Genomic DNA, 19,913 nt, shown 5'->3' on the forward strand with positions numbered 1-19,913 from the left:
CGTTCAGCAATGTCCAAGGCCAGCTGGATGGCTTTCACCTCTGCAAACTGACTCGACTCACCTTCTCCTTCAGCAATTTCTGCAACTTGTCGTATAGGACTACATACAGCAGCTTTCCACCTCCGATGCTTTCCCACAAAATGACAGGACCCATCAGTGAACAGGGCATATTGCTTCTCGTTTTCTGGTAGTTTATTATACAGTGGGGCCTCTTCAGCATGCGTCACCTCCTCCTCTGGGGATATTCCAAAATCTTTGCCTTCTGGCCAGTTCGTGATCACCTCCAAGATTCCTGGGCGACTGGGGTTTCCTATTCGGGCCCGTTGTGTGATCAGTGCGACCCACTTACTCCACGTAGCATCGGTTGCATGATGTGTAGAGGGGACCCTCCCTTTGAACATCCAGCCCAGCAACGGCAGTCGGGGTGCCAGGAGGAGCTGTGCTTCAGTACCAACCACTTCCGAAGCAGCTCGAACCCCTTCCTATGCTGCCAATATCTCCTTCTCAGTTGGAGTGTAGCGGGCCTCGGATCCTTTGTATCCCCGACTCCAGAACCCTAAGGGTCGACCTCGAGTCTCCCCTGGTGCTTTCTGCCAGAGGCTCCAGGTAGGGCCATTCTCCCCGGCTGCGGTGTAGAGCACATTCTTTACATCTTGTCCTGCCCGGACTGGCCCAAGGGCTACTGCCTGCACTATCTCCCGTTTGATTTGTTCAAAGGCTTGTTGTTGCTCAGGGCCCCATTTGAAATTGTTCTTCTTCCTGGTCACGTGATAGAGAGGGCTTACGGTCTGACTGTAATCTGGAATATGCATTCTCCAAAAGCCCACAACGCCTAAGAAAGCTTGTGTTTCCCTTTTGCTAGTTGGTGGGGACATGGCTGTTATTTTGTTGATCACATCCATTGGAATCTGACGACGTCCGTCTTGCCATTTTATTCCTAAAAACTGGATCTCCTGTGCAGGTCCCTTGATCTTACTTTGTTTTATGGCAAAACCGGCCTTCAGAAGGATTTGGATTATTCTCTCCCCTTTCTCAAAAACTTCTTCTGCTGTGTTGCCCCACACGATGATGTCATCAATGTATTGCAGGTGTTCTGGAGCCTCACCCTGTTCCAGTGTGGTGTGGATCAGTCCATGGCAAATGGTAGGGCTGTGTTTCCACCCCTGGGGCAGTCGGTTCCAGGTGTACTGGACGCCCCTCCATGTGAAAGCAAACTGTGGCCTGCACTCTGCCGCCAAAGGGATTGAGAAGAAGGCATTAGCAATGTCAATTGTGGCGTACCACTTGGCTGCCTTTGACTCCAGTTCGTATTGAAGTTCTAGCATGTCTAACACGGCAGCACTCAGTGGCGGCATGACTTCGTTCAGGCCACGATAGTCTACTGTTAGTCTCCACTCTCCATTGGACTTTCGCACTGGCCATATGGGACTGTTGAAGGGTGAGCGAGTCTTGCTGATCACTCCTTGGCTCTCCAGTCGACGAATCAGCTTATGGGTGGGAATCAGGGAGTCTCAGATGGTGCGATATTGCCGCCGGTGCACTATTGTTCTTTAACCCTCAGCAACCCCACGGCAGAAGGGTCCTCTGAGAGACCGGGCAAGGTAGACAGCTGTTTAATTTCCTCCATCTCCAAGGCTCCAGGGCAGCTATACCAAAAGCCCACCGGTACCCTTTTGGGTCCTTGAAATACCCTCTCCTGAGGTAGTCTATGCCAAGGATGCACGGAGCCTCTGGGCCAGTCACAATGGGGTGCTTCTGCCACTCATTCCCGGTTAGGCTCACTTCGGCCTCCAATACAGTTAGCTCTTGGGATCCCCCTGTCACTCCAGAAACACAAATGGGTTGTGCCCCTTTATAGCTTGATGGCATCAGGGTACACTGTGCACCGGTGTCTACGAGAGCCTTATACTCCTGTGGGTCTGATGTGCCAGGACATTGAATCCACATAGTCCCGTAAATCCGGTTGTCCCTTTCCTCCACCTGGTTGAAGGCACGGCCCCTCTAGTCCTGGTCATCATATTCACTACCCACTTCTTGTAAGTACGAATCAGAAGTCCTTTCATTAAGTTCAGGAGTAAGATCATCCTTTCTACTCTGTCTGGGGAACTGCTCACTGGAGACTGGAGCAGCAGTTTTCCTGGAAGAAGCCCCTTTTGTGATTGTTTTTCCTTGCAACTCATGTGCCCGTGCCTGTAGGGCTGAGGTAGATTTTCCACCCCACTTCATGTCCTCTCCGTGGTCACACAGGTAAAACCACAGTGTCACCTGGGGTGTGTACCCACTATAACTCCTCTCTTGAGCAGAGGGACGCTGACTCCTAATGGCTGAGATGCTGGCCCGTGCACGTGGGGAGTAGGACATATTCTCTTTGAGTTGCTGGACCTCCCGAGACAGTTTCTCCACAGCAAAGACGCAGGCCCATAGGGAGGAAGAGAGACTTTGTTCCGTTTGCCAGAGTTGGCCAGCCAATTCATGGCTAATTCCCTCAGGTACTGGATACCTTTCTCCATGGTGGTCCACTTGCCTGGGTGGCATATAACATCTTCCTTGAAGGGATACCTTTCCTTCACGCCTAACAGGAGTCGCCTCCAGAGGCTGAGGACTTGTTCCCCTTGTCCAATCGCTTTGCCAGTGCCCCATTCCCTAGAAAGGGAACGCAACTGCTTGGCTTCCCTACCCTCTAATTCCAGGCTACTGGCTCCCTTATCCCAGCATTGGAGCAGCCAGGTGACAATGTGCTCGCCTGGACGACGGCTGAAGTCTTTTTGCATATCTCCCAGCTCACCCAGGGATAGGGATCGGGTGGTTACCATCTCATTTATGGGTTCTGCCTCCTCCTCCTCCTCCTGTTCTTGTGATGGCCCTGGTTCATTTTCATCCCTTACTAAACAAGCTGATTTTCTTGTGCATTTTCTTTTTTGTATAGGGGCGACTGATACCGGCATGGGTTGGTTCTCTGTCGCAGAGGACAGAGTAGCTGCCGTGGGGGGTGGTGTAGTTGCAGTGCCTGTTGTTTTGTCATCAGATGCAGAGACCTTTTCTTCCCCTTGAGGGTTCTGAATAGTGTTGAACAGGGCTCGGTAGGCATGGGCCAGGCCCCAGCACATTGCAGTGGTTTGCATTTCCCTAGAATGGCCAGGGTGACAGCATACTTCTTCCAAATATTCTACTAATTTTTCAGGATTCTGCACTTGTTCAGGGGTGAAGTTCCAGAACACTGGGGGTGCCCACCATCCTAGGCATTTGCCGATGCTATCCCACTCACCCTGCCACTCAACTATCCAGCCTTGGGGCAGATCTCTGGATCATATTCTTAAATTGCTTATTAACCTTGGACAAAACCAAAACAATATTCCCAAGGAGCACCAATAGGTGTATCTTAACTACCCAGGGATGTTCAAGGTACTGACAAGTTATCTTAATGAAGGAGACGACATCATAGAGGAAGGTAGTGAGGGTGCCATTCTCTATTTCCTCCATAAAAAACCTCTCAAAGGAAAAGGTATAACTGCTAATTGTCTCCATGAGGTGGTACCCGAAATACAGTAATGGCTTCATTACAAATCCCAAATACCAAATAACCCCCAATGCCAGCGTTTTAATAACAAATCTCCCAGGCAAAACATCACTAATAACTGCAGAGCACAGCAGACTACAAAACCCAACTCCAATCTTTAACAGGCACAGCAAAAACAAGAGCTTGGTGCAGATCAGATAAACTAATATCGAGAACAGATGAATCAATATTGTGACCGGCAACTGTTAACAGATATAAATTCCTTAATACGCTCTAGTTAATCTGTTGATATCTCAACCCTTTGTGCCCCACGTTTGGCACCAAAAAGGACTGTCGTGGTTTAACCCCAGCCAGAAACTAAACACCACACAGCCGCTCGCTCACCCCCCGCCTCTGGTAGGATGGGAAAGAGAATCATGAGGACACTGTTAAAGGGTGAGCGAGTCTTGCTGATCACTCCTTGGCTCTCCAGTCGATGAATCACCTCATGGATGGGAATCAGGGAATCTCGGTTGGTGCGATATTGCTGTCGGTGCACTGTTGTGGTAGCGATTGGTACCTGCTGTTCTTCAACCCTCAGCAACCCCACAACAGAAGGATCCTCCGAGAGACCGGGCAAGGTGGACAGCTGTTTAATTTCCTCCGTCTCCAGGGCAGCTATACCAAAAGCCCACCGATACCCTTTTGGGTCCTTGAAATACCCTCTCCTGAGGTAGTCTATGCCAAGGATGCACGGAGCCTCTGGGCCAGTCACAATGCGGTGCTTTTGCTACTCATTCCCGGTTAGGCTAACTTTGGCCTCCAATACGGTTAACTCTTGGGATCCCCCTGTGTCGTGGTTTAACCTGGCAGGCAGCCAAATACCACGCAGCCGCTCACTCACTCCCCCCGCCCCCCCAGTGGGAAGGGGAGAGAATCGGAAGGGTAAGAGTGAGAAAAACTCATGGGTTGAGATAAAGACAGTTTAATAGAACAGAAAAAGGGAGAATAATGATAATAAATAATGATAGAATATACAAAATGAGTGATGCACAATGCAATTGCTCACCACCCGCGCTGACCGATAACCAAGTAGCGATCGGCACTTCCTGGATCACGCCTACCGTTCATATACTGAGCATGACGTCACATGGTATGGAATACCCCATTGGCCAGCTGGGCTGGCTGTCCTGATTATGTTCCCTCCCATCTTGTGTACCTAGCTCAGTCAGTAGGCATGGGAGCTGTCCTTGGACTAGGAGGGCACTTAGCAACAACTGAAAACATCAGTGTGTTATCAACATTCTCCTCATACTAAATCCAAAACACAGCACTAGGAAGAAATTTAACCCTATCCCAGCCGAAACCAGGACAGTATCCACCCCTTATTCCATACCATTTACGTTATGCTTAGGTCTCACATTTTTCGATACCTTTCAATTAATCACCACTATCTTTTTTATATATATACATATATAATACATATACATACATATATATACATAAATATATATAAATGTCCATTGAGTTCATTTAGTCCACAACTTTGGGCTCCATCTGTCATAACAGTCTTTCAGGGCCAGAAAGATGGTGTGTGGTGTTGGGCTGTTGCATCCTGAAGCCAGTTCTCATTTCGGTACTGCTGCGCTCGTCCAGTTCTATCATCGTTGCACTTTGCTCGGTTTCATCGGAGTTAGTTCATTCTTCATTAATCTGGGTGATTTTCACTGCTACACCATTGATAGCAACCATAGAAATAATGATATACAATATCATATAACAATTGACATCATAAAATTCAGTTCATTGGCTATTTTCACCCAAAATCAAATCCCCTTGAGGTACACACCGGACTTCCCCATCCTTTCGCATCACCCACCAAGTGCACCCAGGTCCTTGAGCAAAAGCAATCCCACGGATGGGTTTTCCCTTGCCAGAGGCAGGAGTAACCCAGACTGTCTTCCCCAGCATATTTCTTATGTGCACGACAGGGACTTTATCTCCATCTACAGTACGTAAAAGTCTTGACTGGGCAGGGCCAGCTCGATTAACAGACCCCCTAGTGTTGACTAACCAGGTGGCTTTTGCTAAATGTGTATCCCAATGCTTGAATGTCCCACCGCCCATTGCCCTCAGTGTTGTCTTTAGCAGCCCGTTGTATCGTTCGATTTTCCCGGAGGCTGGTGCGTGGTAGGGGATGTGATAGACCCACTCAATGCCGTGCTCTTTGGCCCAGGTGTCTCTGAGGGTGTTTCGGAAATGAGTCCCGTTGTCTGACTCAATTCTTTCTGGGGTGCCATGTCGCCATAGGACTTGTTTTTCAAGGCCCAGGATGGTGTTCCGGGCAGTGGCATGAGGCACAGGGTATGTTTCTAGCCAGCCGGTGGTTGCTTCTACCATGATGAGCACATAGCGCTTGCCGTGCCGGGTTTGTGGGAGTGTGATATAATCAATCTGCCAGGCCTCCCCATATTTGTATTTCAACCATCGTCCCCCATACCAAAGAGGCTTTACTCGCTTGGCTTGTTTGATTGCAGCGCACGTTTCACATTCGTGGATAACCTGTGCAATAGCGTCCATGGTTAAGTCCACCCCTCGATCACGACCCCATCTATATGTTGCATCTCTTCCTTGATGGCCTGAGGCGTCATGGGCCCACCGAGCTATAAATAATTCACCCTTATGTTGCCAGTCCAGATCCACCTGAGCCACTTCAATCTTAGCAGCCTGGCCCACCTGCTGTTTGTTTTGATGTTCTTCAGTGGCCCGACTCTTGGGTACATGAGCATCTACATGACGTACTTTTACAACCAGGTTCTCTACTCGGGCAGCAATATCTTGCCACAACGCGGCAGCCCAGATGGGTTTACCTCTGCGCTGCCAGTTGTTCTGCTTCCACTGCTGCAACCACCTCCACAGGGCATTTGCCACCATCCATGAGTCAGTATAGAGATAGAGTACTGGCCATTTTTCTCGTTCAGCAATGTCCAAGGCCAGCTGGATGGCTTTTACCTCTGCAAACTGGCTCGATTCACCTTCTCCTTCAGCAGTTTCTGCAACTTGGCGTATAGGACTCCATACAGCAGCTTTCCACCTCCGATGTTTTCCCACAAGGCGACATGACCCATCAGCGAACAGGGCATATTGCTTCTCGTTTTCTGGTAGTTTATTATACAGTGGGGCTTCTTCAGCACGTGTTACCTCCTCCTCTGGGGATATTCCAAAATCTTTGCCTTCTGGCCAGTTCGTGATCACCTCCAAGATTCCTGGGCGACTGGGGTTTCCTATTCGGGCCCGTTGTGTGATCAGTGTGACCCACTTACTCCACGTAGCATCAGTTGCATGATGTGTAGAGGGGACCCTCCCTTTGAACATCCAGCCCAGCACCGGCAGTCGGGGTGCCAGGAGGAGCTGTGCTTCAGTACCAACCACTTCCGAAGCAGCTCGAACCCCTTCATATGCTGCCAATATCTCCTTCTCAGTTGGAGTGTAGCGGGCCTCCGATCCTCTGTATCCCCGACTCCAGAACCCTAAGGGTCGACCTCGAGTCTCCCCTGGTGCTTTCTGCCAGAGGCTCCAGGTAGGGCCATTCTCCCCGGCTGCGGTGTAGAGCACATTCTTCACATCTTGTCCTGCCTGGACTGGCCCAAGGGCTACTGCATGAACTATCTCCTGTTTAATTTGTTCAAAGGCTTGTTGTTGCTCAGGGCCCCATCTGAAGTCGTTCTTCTTCCTGGTCACTTGATAGAGAGGGCTTACAATCAGGCTGTAATCTGGAATATGCATTCTCCAAAAGCCCACAACGCCTAAGAAAGCTTGTGTTTCCCTTTTGCTAGTTGGTGGGGACATGGCTGTTATTTTGTTGATCACATCCATTGGAATCTGACGATGTCCGTCTTGCCATTTTATTCCTAAAAACTGGATCTCCTGTGCAGGTCCCTTGACCTTACTTTGTTTTATGGCAAAACCGGCCTTCAGAAGGATTTGAATTATTCTCTCCCCTTTCTCAAAAACTTCTTCTGCTGTGTTGCCCCACACGATGATGTCATCAATGTAGTGCAGGTGTTCTGGAGCCTCACCCTGTTCCAGTGCGGTGTGAATTAGTCCATGGCAAATGGTAGGGCTGTGTTTCCACCCCTGGGGCAGTCGGTTCCAGGTGTACTGGACGCCCCTCCATGTGAAAGCAAACTGTGGCCTGCACTCTGCCGCCAAAGGGATTGAGAAGAATGCATTAGTGATGTCAATTGTGGCGTACCACTTGGCTGCCTTTGACTCCAGTTCGTATTGAAGTTCTAGCATGTCCGGCACAGCAGCACTCAGTGGCGGCGTGACTTCTTTCAGGCCACGATAGTCTACTGTTAGTCTCCACTCTCCATTAGACTTTCGCACTGGCCATATGGGACTGTTGAAGGGTGAGCGAGTCTTGCTGATCACTCCTTGGCTCTCCAGTCGACGAATCAGCTCATGGATAGGGATCAGGGGATCTCGGTTGGTGCGGTATTGTCGCCGATGCACTGTTGTGGTAGCGATTGGTACCTGCTGTTCTTCAACCCTCAACAACCCCACAACAGAAGGGTCCTCTGAGAGCCCGGGCAAGGTGGACAGCTGTTTAATTTCCTCCGTCTCCAGGGCAGCTATACCAAAAGCCCACCGATACCCTTTTGGGTCCTTAAAATACCCTCTCCTGAGGTAGTCTATGCCAAGGATGCACGGAGCCTCTGGGCCAGTCACAATGGGGTGCTTCTGCCACTCGTTCCCGGTTAGGCTCACTTCGGCCTCCAATACAGTTAACTCTTGGGATCCCCCTGTCACTCCAGAAATACATATGGGTTCTGCCCCTTTATAGCTTGATGGCATTAGGGTGCACTGTGCACCAGTGTCTACGAGAGCCTTATACTCCTGTGGCTCTGATGTGCCAGGCCATGGAATCCACACAGTCCAGTAAACCTGGTTGTCCCTTTCCTCCACCTGGCTGGAGGCAGGGCCCCTCTAGTTCTGGTCATAGTATCCGCTTCTCACTTGCAAACGTGAGTCAAGAATTCCTTCATTACAGTCCAAAGTAAGATCAGCCCTTCTACTCTGTCTGGGGAACTGTTCACTGGAAACTGGACCGTCGTGAGACAGGGTTTTCCTGAAAACTGGAGCAGCATTTTTCCTGAGAGAACCCCCTTGTGTGATTGTTTTTCCTTGCAACTCACGTACACGTGCCTCTAGGGTCAAGGTAGGTTTTCCATCCCACTGCCTCATGTCCTCTCCGTGGTCACGCAGGTAAAACCACAGGGTGCCCCGTGGTGTGTACTTTCGATATCCTCTCTCTTGAGGAGAAAAACGCTGACTCCTAATGGCTGAGATACTGGTCCGTACAGGTGGAGAATAGGACCTATCGTCTTTGAGTTGCTGGACCTCTCGGGATAGTTTCTCTACAGCCGAGACAAGGGAGGAGGAGATAGTTTCTTCGAAATCCCGAAGTCTGCTAACCACGTCATCCACCGTTGGTGCTTCTTCCTCTTTCCAGCACAGTACTGCCAACGAACTGGCATACGATGCTGGTGCGCTCCGTACCAACTTCCGCCACATGGGTCGGGTGCACTGGACGTCATCTGGATCTTTGGGTGTTCGGACGTCGTCCAGGTCACTATAAACCACCTCCAGCACGCCTAGTTCTCTCAGGTACTGGATACCTCTCTCCATAGTGGTCCATTTGCCTAGGCGATATATAACATCTTCCTTGAAGGGATACCTTTCCTTTACGCCTGACAGCAGTCGCCTCCAGAGGCTGAGGACCTGTGTCCCTTTTCCGATTGCTTTGTAAATACCCGCTTCCCTAGCAAGGGATCCCAGCTGTTTGGCCTCCTTCCCCTCTAATTCCAGGCTACTGGCCCCATTATCCCAGCATCAGAGCAGCCAGGTAACAATATGCTCGCCTGGACGACGGCTGAAATCTTTCCGCATATCTCGCAGCTCACTCAGGGATAGGGATCGGGTGGTTTCCGTCTCGTTTATGAGTTCTTCCTCTTCCTCCTCCTCTCCTCGTGATGTCCCTGCTCTTTCATCATCCCTTTCTAAACGACCTGATCTCCGCTTCCAAGATTTCTTCTTCTGTACAGGGGCAACGGATACCAGCAAGGGTTGGTCCTCTGGTTCAGCTGTAGTGCCTGTTGCTGGGGTTTGGGTAGCTGCAGTGCTTGTCGCAGGGGTTGGAGAAGCTATGGTGACTGTTGCCGGGGTTTGAGTAGCCACAGGGGTTGTCATGGGGGTTGGAGTAGCCGCAGTGCCTGTCGTGGGGTTTTGAGTAGCCACCGTGTCTGTAGCCGCCGCCGAGACTCGCCGCTCCGCCCGCCCCGATGAGGCACCGCTGCTTGCCCTCCCTCTTTTCTTGTTCCTGAGGGTTGATCTCTGGACAGTATTCCTGAATAGTTGTTTAACCCTAAACAAGGCCTGAACCATATTCAGGAGACATAGCAATATGAACATGCTTGTTTGAACATCCCAAGGATATTCAAAACTCTCAGGGAATATTGTGGACATCTTTGTGAAGAGGATAGAAGAAAAAGGAGTTTCTGACGATATGGAAGGGAAGATGAACAAATGGGAGAGAGTGTCCCATCCCGTCTCCCCCTTAAATTCATTCTCCGAGGAGGAACAAGTGCAATTACCAATAATTTCTAAGAGGTGGTTCCCGAGGTACAGAAATGACGGCAGTGCCGAATACAGATACCAGATTAGACTTACGACCAATGATTTTATCACCTCATAAAACAGCAACAAAATGATAATCTTGGCCCAGTTCCGAATAATGATAAACAGCACAAACGGGAACATATACTGCAAGCAAGGTATTACATGACCCAACATTGAGAGCCAGCCCCACAACTTTGACAGCCAATACATCAACATTGTGACCAATCAATATAATGGATGCTTATAACAATTTTTCCTTAACACACTTTGGTCAGATCTATCGTTATCTCAACCCTTCGAGCCCCACGTTGGGCGCCAAAAAGGACTGTCGTGGTTTAACCTGGCAGGCAGCCAAATACCACGCAGCCTCTCACTCACTCCCCCCGCCCCCCCCAGTGGGACGGGGAGAGAATCGGAAGGGTAAGAGTGAGAAAAACTCGTGGGTTGAGATAAAGACAGTTTAATAGAACAGAAAAAGGGAGAATAATGATAATAAATAATGATAGAATATACAAAATGAGTGATGCACAATGCAATTGCTCACCACCCGTGCTGACCGATAACCAAGTAGCGATCGGCACTTCCTGGATCACGCCTACCCTTCATATACTGAGCATGACGTCACATGGTATGGAATACCCCATTAGCCAGCTGGGCTGGCTGTCCTGATTATGTTCCCTCCCATCTTGTGTACCTAGCTCAGTCAGTAGGCACGGGAGGTGTCCTTGGACTAGGAGGGCACTTAGCAACAACTGAAAACATCAGTGTGTTATCAACATTCTCCTCATACTAAATCCAAAACACAGCACTAGGAAGAAATTTAACCCTTTCCCAGCCGAAACCAGGACACCCTGTCACTCCAGAAATACAAATGGGTTCTGCCCCTTCATAGCTTGATGGCATCAGGGTACACTGTGCACTGGTGTCTACTAGAGCCTTATACTCCTGTGGGTCTGATGTGCCAGGCCATCGAATCCACACAGTCCAGTAAACCCGGTTGTCCCTTTCCTCCACCTGGCTGGAGGCAGGGCCCCTCTAGTCCTCGTCGTAGTATTCTTTACTCATTTCTTGTAAATACTAATCAGAAGTCCCGTCATTAAGATCAGGAGTAAGATCATCCTTTCTACTCTGTCTGGGGAACTGCTCACTGGAGACGGGAGCAGCAGTTTTCCTGGAAGAAGCCCCTTTTGTGATTGTTTTTCCTTGCAACTCATGTGCCCGTGCCTGTAGGGCTGAGGTAGATTTTCCATCCCACTGCCTCATGTCCTCTCCGTGGTCATGCAGGTAAAACCACAGGGTGGCCTGTGGTGTGTATCCACTATATCTTCTTTCTTGAGCAGAGGGACACTTGCTCCTAATCGCTGAGATACTGGTCCGTACAGGTGGGGAGCAGGACATATCCTCTTTGAGTTGCTGGACCTCCCAAGACAGTTTCTCCACAGAAGAGACACAGGCCCGTAGGGAGGAAGAGAGACTTTCTTCATATTGCCGGAGTTGGCCAGTCAATTCATCCACCATTTGTTCTTCTCTGTCTTTCCAGGTCATTATTGCCAATGAGTTTGCATACGATGCTGGTGCGCTCCGTACAAACTTCCGTCACATGGGTCGGGTGCATTTGACTTCATCTGGATCTTTGGGTAACTGCTCGTTGTTCAGGTCATCATAAATCACTTCCAGCACAGCTAATTCCCTCAGGTACTGGATACCTCTCTCCATTGTGGTCCACTTGCCTGGGTGGCATATAACATCTTCCTTGAAGGGATACCTTTCCTTCATGCCTGACAGGAGTCGCCTCCAGAGGCTGAGGACCTGTGCTCCTTGTCCAATCGCTTTCTCAATGCCCCCTTCCCCAGAAAGGGATCCCAGCTGCCTGGCTTCCCTACCCTCTAAGTCCAGGCTACATGTCCTGTTATCCCAGCATTGGAACACCCAGCTGATAATGTGCTCGCCTGGACTACGACTGAAATCTTTTCGCATATCTCGCAGCTCATTCAGGGATAGGGATTGGGTGGTTACCATCTCATTTATGGGTTCTGCCTCTTCCTCCTCCTGTTGTCGTGATGGCCCTGGTTCATCTTCATCCCTTACTAAACGAGCTGATTTTCTTGTGTATTTCTTCTTCTGTATAGGGGCGGGTGATACCGGCACAGGTTGGTCTCTGGTTCAGCCGCAGTGCCTGTCGCAGGGTTTGGAGTAACTGCAGTGCCTGTTGCCCGGGTATGAGTAGCCACAGTGCCTGTCGTAGGAGTTGGAGTAGCTACATTGCCTAAGACGGGGGTTGACGTAGCCACAGCGCGTATCGCAGGAGTTTGAGTAGCCACAGTGCCTGTCGCTGGGGTTGATCTCTGGACGGTATTCCTAAATAGTTGTTTAACCCTAAAGAAGACCTGAACCACTTTCAGGAGACATAGCAATAGGAACATGCTTGTTTGAACATCCCAAGGATATTCAAAATTCTCAAGAACTATTGTGGACGGCTTCATGAAGAGGACAGAAGAAAAAGGAGTTTCTGGAGATGTGGAAGGGAAGATGAACAAGTGGGAGAAAGTGTCCCACCCTGTCTTCCCCTTAAATTCATTCTCCGAGGAGAAAAAAGTGCAATTACTAATAGTTTCTAAGAGGTGGCTCCCGAGGTACAGAGTCGACGGCACTGCTGAGTATAGATACCAGATTAGACTTATGACCAATGATTTTATCACCTCATAAACCAGTGTTACATAGTGCAGCAAAATTATAACCTTGACCCAGTTCCGAGCAGTGATAAACAGCACAACAGGGAACATATACTGCAAGTAAGGTATTACATAACCCAACATTGAGAGTCAGCCCCACAACTTTGAGAGCCAATAAATCAACATTGTGACCAGTGACTATTAAACCAATATAATGAATGCTTATAACCAATTTTGCCTTAACATGCTTCAGTCAGATCTATCGTTATCTCAACCCTTCGTGCCCCACGTTGGGCGCCAAAAAGGACTGTCGTGGTTTAACCTGGCAGGCAGCCAAACACCATACAGCCGCTCGCTCACTCCCCCCCGCCCACAGTGGGACGGGGAGAGAATCGGAAGGGTAAGAGTGAGAAGCACTCATGGGTTGAGATGAAGACAGTTTAATAAAACTGAAAAGGAAGGGAAAATAATAATAATAATAACAATAATAATAATAATAACAACAACAACAAGAACAACAACAACAATAACAATAACATTAATAATTATAGTGTTGATGATGATAGAATATACAAAATGAGTGATGCACAATGCAATTGCTCACCACTCGCGCTGACCGATAACCAAGTAGCGATCGCTACTTCCTGGAACATGCCTACCATTCATATACTGAGTATGACGTCACATGGTCTGGAATATCCCGTTGGCAAGCTGGGCTAGCTGTCCCGGCTATGCTCCCTCCCAGCCTCTCATGCACTTGGCAGAGCATGGAAGCCTAATGTCCTTGACTAGCAGGGTACTTAGCAACACCTGAAAACATCAGTGTGTTATCAACATTCTTCTCATAATAAATCCAAAACACAGCACTAGGAAGAAATTTAACTCTATCTCAGCCAAAACCAGTACAACTTCTACTACAGCCAGCAGAGCTAGCGCAGGGGCAGGATGGACCCCTCTCCTCCCCACTCTCAATTCTGCGGTCCATATACCACAGCACCCCTGATTTATACACTATGCCAATAGGAAAGAAACAAAAGTCTGGCTAGCAAAAACCATCCCTAAACCCTAGTAGAGTTCACTTGCAATTTATTTATTTTAAGCTTAACTTTTATGGCGTATTGTTTGCAAATCTCTCCTGGTACAGTTTCATATAAGTGTGTGCAGCCACGTAAGGACATTAAGGCTCTATCACTCAGTTTTGACTCACACATGGCAGAACCCAGTATTTATTTTCATTGATGTTGATTGTTAATGCAGTAGTATGCAGAGCATTCATGGATGGGAATGAAGCTAGCTGCAACCCAAAAGGCAAGAGAGATTAAGGCTTTGAGAACTTCAGGAGGGCTTTTATCTATCTATATAAATTCTGTGGATTCTCACTCTATCGTGAAATTACTCTCTGCTTCCAAAATCTTATTCTTTTCAGCATCTGTTTCTTGGGCCACTCTGTTCCCCCCCTATATCGCACAGAAGTTTGGTCACGGTATCTAGAGAATACAGAGCAATTATTAGGAAGTTTCTCATTAATCACTTTATCCTTGGGATGCCAAATTCAAAGCTATAGAAGAGAAGAAAGATGACTTTGTGGCTGAAGCATGGCACAGAGAGTTCAGTGATATGGGATCTATTTCCTGCCTTTGCCACTTGCTTTCTGACTTGGGTTTACTCTTACTCTTAAACTGTTTAGACTGGTTGGTCATTAAAGCAAGGATTTTGTTGCCCTATCTTTTTTCTGAGTGCCCATTACATCGATGAAATAGAGATGAATAAATATGTATAGAAGACAGGACTAGTTAATTAACTTCCCTACTTCTCCATCTTTTAATCTGTGAAGGGGAGATAATGTTATAATAACACTTAATAAAACTGTTGAAAGAAATTATTCCACAGTATTTTTTAAACATACTGTGACCCTGGAAATGAAAACAATGGATGGTCGACGGGAAAGCCTATTTGCCTCAGCAGTAATGGCGTTTCATGGGGAAAAGCCCTTTTTTAATGGCCACAGCACTGCTGTGGGTCTGAAAGATCCCTGCGTTGTTTTGGAGAAGTGCAATGATGCTTTTAGGCAAAACACATTTTGTTGAGTCCATTATATCAGCAACACTGAGTTTCCCGTTTGCCCATGAGAACTAGTTTTACTATTGTGTTGGATAACTGTGTTCACAAGGGGTTTTGGTACACTACAGTGATGTTTACTTGCACAGTGTGATAAAATCCTCCTACTACAGACCCAAAGGCACAGAGAAATACCATGCCAAAAATAGAGACCGCACCTTTCATCTCTCAAACCTGGACCATTGCTCAATTTTTTCAACAGGCAAAAAAAGCAACCCCTGGTTTATCACTGATTAAAGACCCCATACCATTACACTTACCGACATCAGCACCACTGAGAGCTTTCCCTAATGGCCAGGGTCTCATATCAATTATCTTTCCGTTGATGCCGAGTGACTGAACGCAGCCCTAAAACCCACGGTTGGTGCCTGTGGCTCTGACCAGCCAATACATGCTGCGGGCACTGCCAACGTAGAAGGGAGTCTGGAACGTAATTTTACTATATTGGCCCTAAAGGGAAAACAGAGCACGACATGATGTAGAACAGACATAACACAGGATAACTAATTAAGCCACACTGTGTATAATCATTTTTTTTCCTCCATGAAGAATTGTCTCAGGGGATATGTAGTTTGCTCATTGGTGATTCCTTTTCATTAGTCATTCCTCCGCTCAGTTTATCATTTTAAATGTTACTTTTTGCACCAGCATCCATCATGATAACATGGACTTTTTAATGCAAAATAAAAAAGATTAAAAATCACTATGTTCTGAGGAGGGATTGTGATCTGTCTTTTGCTGCAATTTCTTCCTTTACTTTTGCCAAAATTGTTTGTCTTCTAAACTCTAAGACCTGGGGGACACAGACCAATGGGATATTGCCTTTTGGACAGAACCCAGCAAGTGCTTAGTGTTGAATAATAATGAAATGACAAAAAACAACAGTAAAAACCAAGACAAGGCATAAACTGATACAACTACAACTTCAGTGGGGTTCTGCTCACTTTGCCAGCACTAAATTTACTCCCCATCTTTTTTATTTTTTACCTTAATCTGCCTATAGAAACATACACACACAAGTTTACTAGCACTGCTATAGTGCACAGAAAGGAACAAAAAAAGCCCAAACAGAACTTTTTGGATCACTGAATCAAACTCCATGCTATTGTGGGCAATGGAGACATAATTCCTTTCATAAATTGATCAAAATATATGTCTTTTGCCTCTTACTCAAAGGCTGTTTCAAAACCTCACTGCCCTTTAGAAGAAAACATTCAGAATTCCCACATTTATTCATGGCCAGTTTTTTCCAATGTGTCCTTCTGACAGTGCTGACCTTTAGCCCAAAAGCTTTCTGGATTTTTCACCCCTGCCCTGCCTCCCTGGTATTTATAAAAATAAATCATATCCCCATAGTCTATATTTTGCCAGGCTAAATAAGCCAAGGTTATTGAGTCTACAGGTGTTCACTGCACAGTGCACTGCAGAAACACATCAAATGGATCTCAATTTCAGCAGGGAAAAATAATTCAGGTGGAGCCTGTGACTAAAAAGAGTTCAGATGTCCACAGGGTTTCATGGTGGGCATATGCCAGGGCTATGGGCATACAGCTCTCCAGCCTGCCTCCAACTGCTTGCCATCTCCTGTCACCTTTGATGCTCCTACCCCCCTTGGTCTGTCAAGCTCCACTTCTCTTGTGGGCACTCTCTAAACTGTTCAAGTTAAAATGAACCACGTCAGAAAAGACTACCACTCTGCTGACACTAATCCATGTCATTCTAACTAGGAAGGGCTGAGGAAGACTCACTGGAGCAACAATACTATGGTAGCAGCAAGTTCTGGTGGAGAGCAGCACCTGGAGCAATTAATTTTTTTTCTGGTGTAGATGCAGCTAGAAAAATGTGTGTCCACTGTCAAACTCTTCTTGTAATAGACTCTGAACCATAATCCTCCTACTAGCCCTTCGTTGCACCTTTTCTTGTTTGACTTCATCTTTCTCGGCTATGGGTGATCATAGCCCTGCATAACCAGATGCAGTCTTACCAAAGTGCTGTACAATGGCATTAGTCTCTACTGGACGTATCTCTCCTGATTCACATTTACCCTTTGCATGGCCTCATAGCATTGGTAACACACAGAAACATGTGACAAACATTGAAATCCTTCTCCTTTTTAATTTCCAGCTGATGAGCACTCAATGCACAGCAGAAGTTCTTGCCATTAGGCTCCAAGCACACAGCATTTATGCTGACAGGCTTCATCCCATTCCTATTACTCAGGTCCTCGAGATTTTTTTTTCCTTTCAGTGCTTGTACGTGAAAGTGTAAAGTAATAAGATGTCTGAAGCCACTTTTTTTCAGGGCTAGGGATGGCATGCTGATAGTGGTTATCAAAGGAAAGAGGAAAGACATCTGAAACAATTTGCAACTGTTGTTTTTTTTCAGTGCCTTAATTTCACTTCTGTTTTCTGGCCTGGTAACAAATGAGCAAGTCAAGACATCTTCCTCTATTATATTTTATCCTGGTGGCCTCATATGAAATTGTTGGTGTTAACATAAGTCCGGGCAGAATGTCTATCTCCATTACTGTGCTTAAATCTATGTCCATGGTATACATGTAATTACACTTCTGTATACAAACTTTGTGTAGCTATATGCATATTATACATAAATATATACACATATACACATATGCATCTAATTTTTCTGGTTGAGGAAGCAGAGAAGCTCTCTGAGGCTTGAAAAAGAAAGCAATCAGGGACAGCAGCTGTAAAATCTGGTAAACTTCTAACAGCAGCCTGTATCTGAGATTAGTAAAGTGTAGCAGAAGGACGGCAGAGCAAGGATGGAGGACAACAGAGAAACTGTGATGGGATTCAGCACTAGGATATTTATCTATGTGATTTCTAGACTACGTATGTGCAAGAGTAATCTGTACACTGATACTGGTTCACTAAATGCCCCATCACTGATGAATAAAAATGTACCTTTAAAATCTGATCAGACTTCTGCTGGCAATAAAAAATGTCATCATAATCAAGGTTGAGCTGCAGGTGCAGGATTACCTACCTGAGATTTTCCTGTGACTGGAGCGTCATTGTCCATCCTGAGCCAGCCGTTCATCCCGTCTCTGAACAACGTGATGCTGTGCCAGTTCCCCAGCTTGATTTTGTTTTCACTCGTTATGACTGCAACTCCAGTGCCACAGTTGAACCTGGGAGCATGAGACAGAGAAGGGAGGGTGACAATCTTACATTAACCAAATAACAAAAAAGTCGCTTTTAGACTCTGAATATTCCTTTCACTCCTGGGAAGCTCTCTGTTTCACACTGCATATTAACAGGCCACAGGAAAATTAGACAGCAGGTCTACATATGATCTGTTCTAAGTTTCAAACTTCATTATCTGTCTTTCTCCCATGGAGAAGATTTTGCATCCTCTGGCCGTACCAAGTGCATTGCAAAGTTTGCCAACAGCTGAAACTGTTTCAAGACCCGCCTAGTGGATGAGCGAAAGGCTGTGGATGTGGTCTACCTGGACTTCAGTAAAGCCTTTGACACTGTCTCCCACGGCATTCTCCTAGAGAAGCTGGCGGCTCATGGCTTAGACAGGTGTACTCTTCGCTGGGTAAAAAACTGGCTGGACGGCCGAGCCCAGAGAGTTGTGGTGAACGGAGTTAAATCCAATTGGCGGCCGGTCACGAGCGGTGTTCCCCAGGGCTCAGTACTGGGGCCGGTCTTGTTCAATATCTTTCTCAATGATCTGGATGAGGGGATCGAGTGCTCCCTCAGTAAGTTTGCAGACGACACCAAGCTGGGCGGGAGTGTTGATCTGCTCGAGGGTAGGAAGGCTCTGCAGAGGGACCTGGACAGGCTGGATTGATGGGCTGAGGCCAACTGTATGAGATTCAACAAGGCCAAGTGCCGGGTCCTGCACTTGGGCCACAACAACCCCAGGCAACGCTACAGGCTTGGGGAAGAGTGGCTGGAAAGCTGCCCAGAGGAAAAGGACCTGGGGGTGCTGGTTGACAGCCAGCTGAACATGAGCCAGCAGTGTGCCCAGGTGGCCAAGAAGGCCAACGGCATCCTGGCCTGTATCAGAAATAGTGTGGCCAGCAGGAGCAGGGAGGTGATCGTGCCCCTGTACTCGGCACTGGTGAGGCCGCACCTCGAATACTGTGTTCAGTTTTGGGCCCCTCACTACAAGAAAGACATGGAGGTGTTGGAGCGTGTCCAGAGAAGGGCAATGAAGCTGGTGAAGGGCCTGGAGCACAAGTCTTATGAGGAGCGGCTGAGGGAACTGGGGTTGTTTAGCCTGGAGAAGAGGAGGCTGAGGGGAGACCTCATCGCACTCTACAACTACCTGAAAGGGGGTTGTAGCGAGGTGGGTGTTGGTCTCTTCTCCCAAGTAACTAGCGATAGGACGAGAGGAAATGGCCTCAAGTTGCGCCAAGGGAGGTTTAGATTGGACATTAGGAGAAATTTCTTTACTGAAAGAGTGGTCAAGCCTTGGAACAGGCTGCCCAGGGAAGTGGTTGAGTAACCATCCCTGGAAGTATTTAAAAGACGTGTAGATGAGGCCCTTAGGGACATGGTGTAGTGGGTATGGTGGTGTTGGGTTGACGGTTGGACTCGATGATCTTAGAGGTCTTTTCCAACCTTAATGATTCTATCATTCTATGATTCTATAAGATGCAGGGTATTACAATCTGAGTTCCTGCTATCAGTAATTTCTCTTGGGAATTTTTCTAGCTCCCTGGTGAAAGGCAGTGCTATATTAATAACTCTGCATTTCTATATGAAACTCAGTACTGATTGACAAGGAGACCTCCAGGAGAGTCTCTGTGGAGCTGAATGTGCACAAAACATGCCGTTTTCTTTGACTGCCATTCAGTGAACAGAAACAGAACTAAGGCACATCACCTACTTTATTTTTCCCCACTTTCAAAGGACTCACCCTCCCAAATATGGAGATCCTGGAGATACTCTTTCACATGCTTCATATCT

At 47.4% G+C, this 19,913-nt stretch overlaps 1 pseudogene; it reads right to left on the minus strand.

Annotated features, from left to right (window-relative positions):
• Positions 1 to 14,081: 14,081 nt before the first annotated feature.
• Positions 14,082 to 19,913, minus strand: part of LOC142074942 (pikachurin-like) — a 172,274-nt pseudogene continuing 166,442 nt past the window's right edge.

Source organism: Calonectris borealis, chromosome W (genome assembly GCF_964195595.1).
Source record: "Calonectris borealis chromosome W, bCalBor7.hap1.2, whole genome shotgun sequence".
Lineage (NCBI taxonomy): Eukaryota > Metazoa > Chordata > Aves > Procellariiformes > Procellariidae > Calonectris > Calonectris borealis.